Source organism: Oncorhynchus keta, chromosome 1, assembly GCF_023373465.1.
Source record: "Oncorhynchus keta strain PuntledgeMale-10-30-2019 chromosome 1, Oket_V2, whole genome shotgun sequence".
Classification (NCBI taxonomy): domain Eukaryota; kingdom Metazoa; phylum Chordata; class Actinopteri; order Salmoniformes; family Salmonidae; genus Oncorhynchus; species Oncorhynchus keta.
Genome location: NC_068421.1, coordinates 98,845,143 through 98,853,008, shown reverse-complemented (window position 1 = coordinate 98,853,008; position 7,866 = coordinate 98,845,143). Strand labels below are relative to the sequence as shown.

Here is a 7,866-nt window from a genome sequence, read left to right as displayed (position 1 = left end):
CTGCATTCAGGTGTGTCATTCAGGTGTGTTAGTATGGCTGCATTCAGGTGTGTCATTCAGGTGTGTTAGTATGTCAGCATTCAGGTGTGAGTCATTCAGGTGTTCTACAATGTCTGCATTCAGGTGTGTGTCATTGAGGTGTTCTAGAATGTCTGCATTCAGGTGTGTGTCATTCAGGTGTTCTAGAATGTCTGCATTCAGGTGTGTCATTCAGGTGTTCTAGAATGTCTGCATTCAGGTGTGTGTCATTCAGGTGTTCTAGAATGTCTGCATTCAGGTGTGTGTCATTCAGGTGTTCTAGAATGTCTGCATTCAGGTGTGTGTCATTCAGGTGTTCTAGAATGTCTGCATTCAGGTGTGTGTCATTCAGGTGTTCTAGAATGTCTGCATGGGCGAGGTGCAGAGCAGTGAGATTAATGACCTGAGAGGCGTTCTAATCATCGTTCCATTCTGGGAAGGTGAGCCAGCGCCCCGGGGGGGAGAGAATATGGGTTGAACTTCACTCCAGTTATATTTACTAAAATAACATCTAACTGATCAACTGGCAGCTTGTCTCTCCCATTCACGACAATAGGCAGAGATTAACGTTAGTGTTTCTGCACGGCACAGAGCAGACTGAAAACTATATTTGTGCAGTGTGGACAAAGTCATAGGGAATAAGGCCGGGATCCAATCCATTCGTGCTAAATTAGCTATGCACCTTTTAAAGGCAATGTTTCCGTGTTTTCGGCTCAATAGGAAATTACCTTTAAATGGTGCATAGCCCTTAACATGGTGCATAGCCCTTTACATGGTGCATAGCCCTTTACATGGTGCATAGCCCTTTACATGGTGCATAGCCCTTAACATGGTGCATAGCCCTTAACATGGTGCATAGCCCTTAACATGGTGCATAGCCCTTAACATGGTGCATAGCCCTTAACATGGTGCATAGCCCTTTACATGGTGCATAGCCCTTTACATGGTGCATAGCCCTTTACATGGTGCATAGCCCTTTACATGGTGCATAGCCCTTTACATGGTGCATAGCCCTTTACATGGTGCATAGCCCTTAACATGGTGCATAGCCCTTTACATGGTGCATAGCCCTTTACATGGTGCATAGCCCTTTACATGGTGCATAGCCCTTTAACATGGTGCATAGCCCTTAACATGGTGCATAGCCCTTAACATGGTGCATAGCCCTTAACATGGTGCATAGCCCTTTACATGGTGCATAGCCCTTTACATGGTGCATAGCCCTTTACATGGTGCATAGCCCTTAACATGGTGCATAGCCCTTAACATGGTGCATAGCCCTTAACATGGTGCATAGCCCTTAACATGGTGCATAGCCCTTAACACTGGTGCATGTTTTTGGACATGGTGCATAGCCCTTTACATGGTCAATAGCCCTTTTGTAGACATGCCAGTGCAAAATACCCTTTTTTTGGTGCAGAAAGCCCTTTACATGGTGCATAGCCCTTTTTGGTGCATAGGCCCTTAACATGGTGCATAGCCCTTTTTTGGACATGGTGCCCATAGCCCTTTACTTGTTTTTGCATAGCCCACAGAAGACAACTTCCTTGTTTTTGGACAGCCAGGCCCAACTACTTACAAAGTTTTTGGACAGGTAGGCATCTACTTCTGTTTTTGGACAGTATCAGGCCCAACTAAATGACCTTTTTGTTGTACAGAGGCAGGCCCAACTACTCTTTTTTTGTTTTTCCTTGTTTTTGACAGACAGGCCCAACTACTTTTTGTTTTTCCTTGTTTTTGACAGCATCTGGAACAGGCCCATTCTACTTCTTTGTTTTTTTGGTAAGAAGGCCCAACTACTTTTTACATATTTGTACAGAAACCCATATCTTGTTTTTGGAACAGGGAGGCCCAACTACTTCCTTTGTTTTTGGACAGGTCAGGCCCATATCTACTTCCTCTGTGTTTTATCCCTAGTCAGGCCCAACTACTTCCTTGTTTTTGGACAGTCAGGCCCAACTACTTCCTTGTTTTTGGACAGTCAGGCCCAACTACTTCCTTGTTTTTGGACAGTCAGGCCCAACTACTTCCTTGTTTTTGGACAGTCAGGCCCAACTACTTCCTTGTTTTTGGACAGTCAGGCCCAACTAATTCCTTGTTTTTGGACAGCCAGGCCCAACTACTTCCTTGTTTTTGGACAGTCAGGCCCAACTACTTCCTTGTTTTTGGACAGCAGGCCCAACTACTTCCTTGTTTTTGGACAGCCAGGCCCAACTACTTCCTTGTTTTTGGACAGCCAGGCCCAACTACTTCCTTGTTTTTGGACAGCCAGGCCCAACTACTTCCTTGTTTTTGGACAGTCAGGCCCAACTACTTCCTTGTTTTTGGACAGCCAGGCCCAACTACTTCCTTGTTTTTGGACAGCCAGGCCCAACTACTTCCTTGTTTTTGGACAGCCAGGCCCAACTACTTCTTTGTTTTTGGACAGACAGGCCCAACTACTTCCTTGTTTTTGGACAGACGGGCCCAACTACTTCTTTGTTTTTGGACAGTCAGGCCCAACTACTTCCTTGTTTTTGGACAGCCAGGCCCAACTACTTCCTTGTTTTTGGACAGTCAGGCCCAACTACTTCCTTGTTTTTGGACAGTCAGGCCCAACTACTTCCTTGTTTTTGGACAGTCAGGCCCAACTACTTCCTTGTTTTTGGACAGCCAGGCCCAACTACTTCCTTGTTTTTGGACAGCCAGGCCCAACTACTTCCTTGTTTTTGGACAGCCAGGCCCAACTACTTCCTTGTTTTTGGACAGCCAGGCCCAACTACTTCCTTGTTTTTGGACAGTCAGGCCCAACTACTTCCTTGTTTTTGGACAGTCAGGCCCAACTACTTCCTTGTTTTTGGACAGACAGGCCCAACTACTTCCTTGTTTTTGGACAGACAGGCCCAACTACTTCTTTGTTTTTGGACAGACAGGCCCAACTACTTCTTTGTTTTTGGACAGACAGGCCCAACTACTTCTTTGTTTTTGGACAGACAGGCCCAACTACTTCCTTGTTTTTGGACAGACAGGCCCAACTACTTCTTTGTTTTTGGACAGCCAGGCCCAACTACTTCTTTGTTTTTGGACAGACAGGCCCAACTACTTCCTTGTTTTTGGACAGTCAGGCCCAATAGGGAATGAGGGTGTCGTTTGAGATGCACTCCTTGTCAGTCCCAAGTAGTTGGACTGATCTAAAACAAGATTCCTTATTGCCCTGAAGTAGAATGTGATTGGCTGTGTAAGTGATGGGGCTTAAAGAAGCTCTCTAGAATGCCCATGACCTCGGCTGACCCCCCCAGCCTGCGTCCCAAATACAAGGTTATTTGTCACGTGCTTTGTAAACAACAGGTTTAGACTACCAGTGGAATGCTTACATACGGGCTTACTTACTCCCAAATAAATGCTTACTCACCCAATGGGCCCTGTTCAAAAGTAGTACACTATATACAGATAGGATACCATTTGGGACTCAATGAGCTGGGCTGCCTGGGATCATTGGGATGCTCCGGGCGTCAGAGTAACTTTAGACACATTCTGGAAGACACTAGATCCTGATGTGGCATGCAGCCTGCTCTGATCTTCTTCCCAGGAACACTTAGTCAGAGCTCCTAGCTTCTAGATCAGGGAGGGGCCGCATCAATTCCCCCCCCCCCCCCAACAACAAAAAATAAATAAATTGGTGGGGGAGTTCAGTAGGGGTCTCAATTTACTGTCGAGAGTTAAATAGTAGAATACCCAAGATGCCATTTTGGAATGTTGTTGTGCATCAGCAGGTTTTTCTCTTGCTACGTCAGACACTGACCATGTCAGCTAGCTAACAGTTTTTACATTGTCAAGTTAGTTTATCAGCCGCCGGCTATTTAAACTTGTTGAATTAATGACCCCTTGGGTTCGCCCATTGATTCTGTTAGTCACTCGCACTCAGCTATCATAGTAAAAACTGAAAACATTATTCTCCACCCCATGGCAAAATGGGTAGAAATGGGTAGAATTGCAGGAAATGAGCTGTAAAACTGCACATTTTCCTGTCCAACCCCATGGCAAAATGGGTAGAGAGAATTGCATGACATTTTATGCCCCGTTGTCATGGAATCTCCAGCCTCCATCTTCACGTCTGGCCTGTTTGTTCGGTAAACATGCTGCACCTGTCCATGGAATGCTGGTTGCTAACCAACAATGGAATGCTGGTTGCCAACCAACAATGGAATGCTGGTTGCTAACCAACCAGACTATATGCTATGACCCTCTCCCTGGCCTCTCTCCTCGTCTCTCTGTTTTCCATCCGCATGTTTGGGCCAGAAGATAGATGAGATATCTGTCTAGCTTTCTCTCAGGCCAGGGTGACAGAGAGAGGGTTTTTCCTCTCCAGGCAGCTGTCACTGTTGTGTCTGAAGCAGCACACGGATCTGAACTCTGAGAGGAACACTAGCCTGTATCTCAAATAGCACCCTAATCCCTATAGACTGAACTCTATATAGTGTCCTACTGTTGGTCAGAATCGAGCGATGAAACGATGAAACGATGAATTGGGGCGGCAGGGTAGCCTAGTGGTTAGAGCATTGGACTAGTAACCGGAAGGTTGCAAGTTCAAACCCCCGAGCTGACAAGGTACAAATCTGTCGTTCTGCCCCTGAACAGGCAGTTCACCCACTGTTCCTAGGCCGTCATTGAAAATAAGAATTTGTTCTTAACTGACTTGCCTAGTTAAATAAAGGTAAAATTAAAAATTAAAAAATTATCGAGCAACCAGTCAGTTCCAAGTGGAACATCTACCTTCTTTTTTCCGATAGACGTAACACCGTTCTCCATGCAGTCGTTTACTAATTGATAAGATCTATTGAAGAGATCTATTGAAGAGAGACATTGAAGAGAGACATTGAAGAGAGACATTGAAGAGAGACATTGATGAGAGACATTGAAGAGAGACATTGAAGAGAGACATTGAAGAGAGACATTGAAGAGAGACATTGATGAGAGACATTGATGAGAGACATTGAAGAGAGACATTGATGAGAGACATTGAAGAGAGACATTGAAGAGAGACATTGAAGAGAGACATTGAAGAGAGACATTGATGAGAGACATTGATGAGAGACATTGAAGAGAGACATTGAAGAGAGACATTGAAGAGAGACATTGAAGAGAGACATTGAAGAGAGACATTGATGAGAGACATTGAAGAGAGACATTGAAGAGAGACATTGAAGAGAGACATTGAAGAGAGACATTGAAGAGAGACATTGAAGAGAGACATTGAAGAGAGACATTGAAGAGAGACATTGATGAGAGACATTGATAAGAGCTAATGAAAATATAGCTATTGATAGAGCTATTGATAGAGCTATTGATAGAGCTATTGATTAGAGCTATTGATAGGAGCTATTGATAGGAATTAATGAAAAGAGCTATTGATAGAGCTATTGATAGAGCTATTGATTAGAGCTATTGATTAGAGCTATTGATTAGAGCTATTGATAGAGCTATTGATAGAGCTATTGATTAGAGCTATTGATAGAGCTATTGATAGAGCTATTGATTAGAGCTATTGATAGAGCTATTGATAGAGCTATTGATAGAGCTATTGATTAGAGCTATTGATAGAACTATTGATTGGAGCTATTGATTAGAGCTATTGATAGAGCTATTGATAGAGCTATTGATAGAGCTATTGATTAGAGCTATTGATTAGAGCTATTGATTAGAGCTATTGATAGAGCTATTGATTAGAGCTATTGATTAGAGCTATTGATAGAGCTATTGATAGAGCTATTGATAGATCTATTGATTAGAGCTATTGATAGAGCTATTGATAGAGCTATTGATTAGAGCTATTGATTAGAGCTATTGATAGATTGATTAGAGCTATTGATAAGAGCTATTGATAGAGCTATTGATAGAGCTATTGATAGAGCTATTGATTAGAGCTATTGATTAGAGCTATTGATAGAGCTATTGATTAGAGCTATTGATTAGAGCTATTGATTAGAGCTATTGATAGAGCTATTGATAGAGCTATTGATAGAGCTATTATTAGAGCTCAATATTGATTAGAGCTCAATATTGATTAGAGCTATTGATAAGAGCTCAATATTGATTAGAGCTATTGATTAGAGCTCAATATTGATTAGAGCTTGGTAAATGAGTAAACTGTTTGTTTCAGGGGATTGTAAATATCAATGACATTTGTTTTAGATCTAGTTTACCTTCTGATCGCTGGAGACGAATGTGTAACCAGTAATACGGCAGAACACTGAAGCATCAACAGCATCACCACATTCCACAGTGAAGTTGATGAAACGCCTTATAACTTGGGATGAAATCAGGAGACCCAGGCTATAGACTTCTGTAGCCATGTACAAATGACGGTACAGTGCCAAACCTACCAATGTACAAACCTACCCGGGGTGATTTATGATTTCTAGAACGTCTCAATTATATGCCCAGACTTTTCACTGTATTTATGACTATTTGTACAGTCAGTCACTCACATACATTTACAACAGTCACTGACTTTAGTGTTAGTTTCCTTACATGTTACATCATTCCATTACATCGTTAGTTTACCACAACTTGCACCCCTCATGTTATTGACTGTATGTTTGTTTATTCCATGTGTAACTCTGTGTTGTTGTTTGTGTCGCACTGCTTTGCTTTATCTTGGCCAGGTCGCAGTTGTAAATGAGAACTTGTTCTCAACTGGTCTACCTGGTTAAATAAAGGTGTTCTCAACTGGCCTACCTGGTTAAATAAAGGTGTTCTCAACTGGCCTACCTGGTTAAATAAAGGTGTTCTCAACTAGCCTACCTGGTTAAATAAAGGTGTTCTCAACTGGCCTACCTGGTTAAATAAAGGTGTTCTCAACTGGCCTACCTGGTTAAATAAAGGTGTTCTCAACTAGCCTACCTGGTTAAATAAAGGTGTTCTCAACTGGCCTACCTGGTTAAATAAAGGTGTTCTCAACTGGCCTACCTGGTTAAATAAAGGTGTTCTCAACTGGCCTACCTGGTTAAATAAAGGTGTTCTCAACTGGCCTACCTGGTTAAATAAAGGTGTTCTCAACTGGCCTACCTGGTTAAATAAAGGTGTTCTCAACTGGCCTACCTGGTTAAATAAAGGTGTTCTCAACTGGCCTACCTGGTTAAATAAAGGTGTTCTCAACTGGCCTACCTGGTTATATAAAGGTGTTCTCAACTGGCCTACCTGGTTAAATAAAGGTGTTCTCAACTGGCCTACCTGGTTAAATAAAGGTGTTCTCAACTAGCCTACCTGGTTAAATAAAGGTGTTCTCAACTGGCCTACCTGGTTAAATAAAGGTGTTCTCAACTGGCCTACCTGGTTAAATAAAGGTGTTCTCAACTGGCCTACCTGGTTAAATAAAGGTGTTCTCAACTGGCCTACCTGGTTAAATAAAGGTGTTCTCAACTGGCCTACCTGGTTAAATAAAGGTGTTCTCAACTAGCCTACCTGGTTAAATAAAGGTGTTCTCAACTAGCCTATCTGGTTAAATAAAGGTTAAATGAAATAGAAACGTTTGTGTGGTATTTATTTTGATCTACTAATTTGTGCTGAAAAGGAGACAAATATGCAGGCATTCAGTCCGCCAAGACTTTCTGTCATGGAGGAAGGGATGCCAAGTCAGTTTCACATCTGATTGCATTCAACTGAAGTATATTTTCTGCATTTAACCCAAACCCTCTGAATCGCCATCCACAGCACCCAGTTGTTGTTGGGAAAAACAGCAGATTCATTTTTTGACAACTCGGGGAATTGAACCAGCGCCTTTTCAGTTACTGACCCTACCTCTTAACCACTAGACTACCACCCAGTTACTGACCCCACCTCTTAACCACTAGGCTACCACCCAGTTAC

At 42.7% G+C, this 7,866-nt stretch overlaps 1 long non-coding RNA gene across 1 annotated transcript in view; it reads left to right on the top strand.

Annotated features, from left to right (window-relative positions):
• LOC127908918 (uncharacterized) overlaps nt 1-1,317 on the top strand; it is a 3,022-nt gene extending 1,705 nt beyond the window's left edge. Inside the window, exon 8 of the long non-coding RNA XR_008069051.1 lies at nt 1-1,317. This exon is cut by the window's left edge and continues 162 nt beyond it. This is a non-coding gene — a long non-coding RNA (uncharacterized LOC127908918).
• The last annotated feature ends 6,549 nt before the right edge of the window (nt 1,318-7,866 follow it).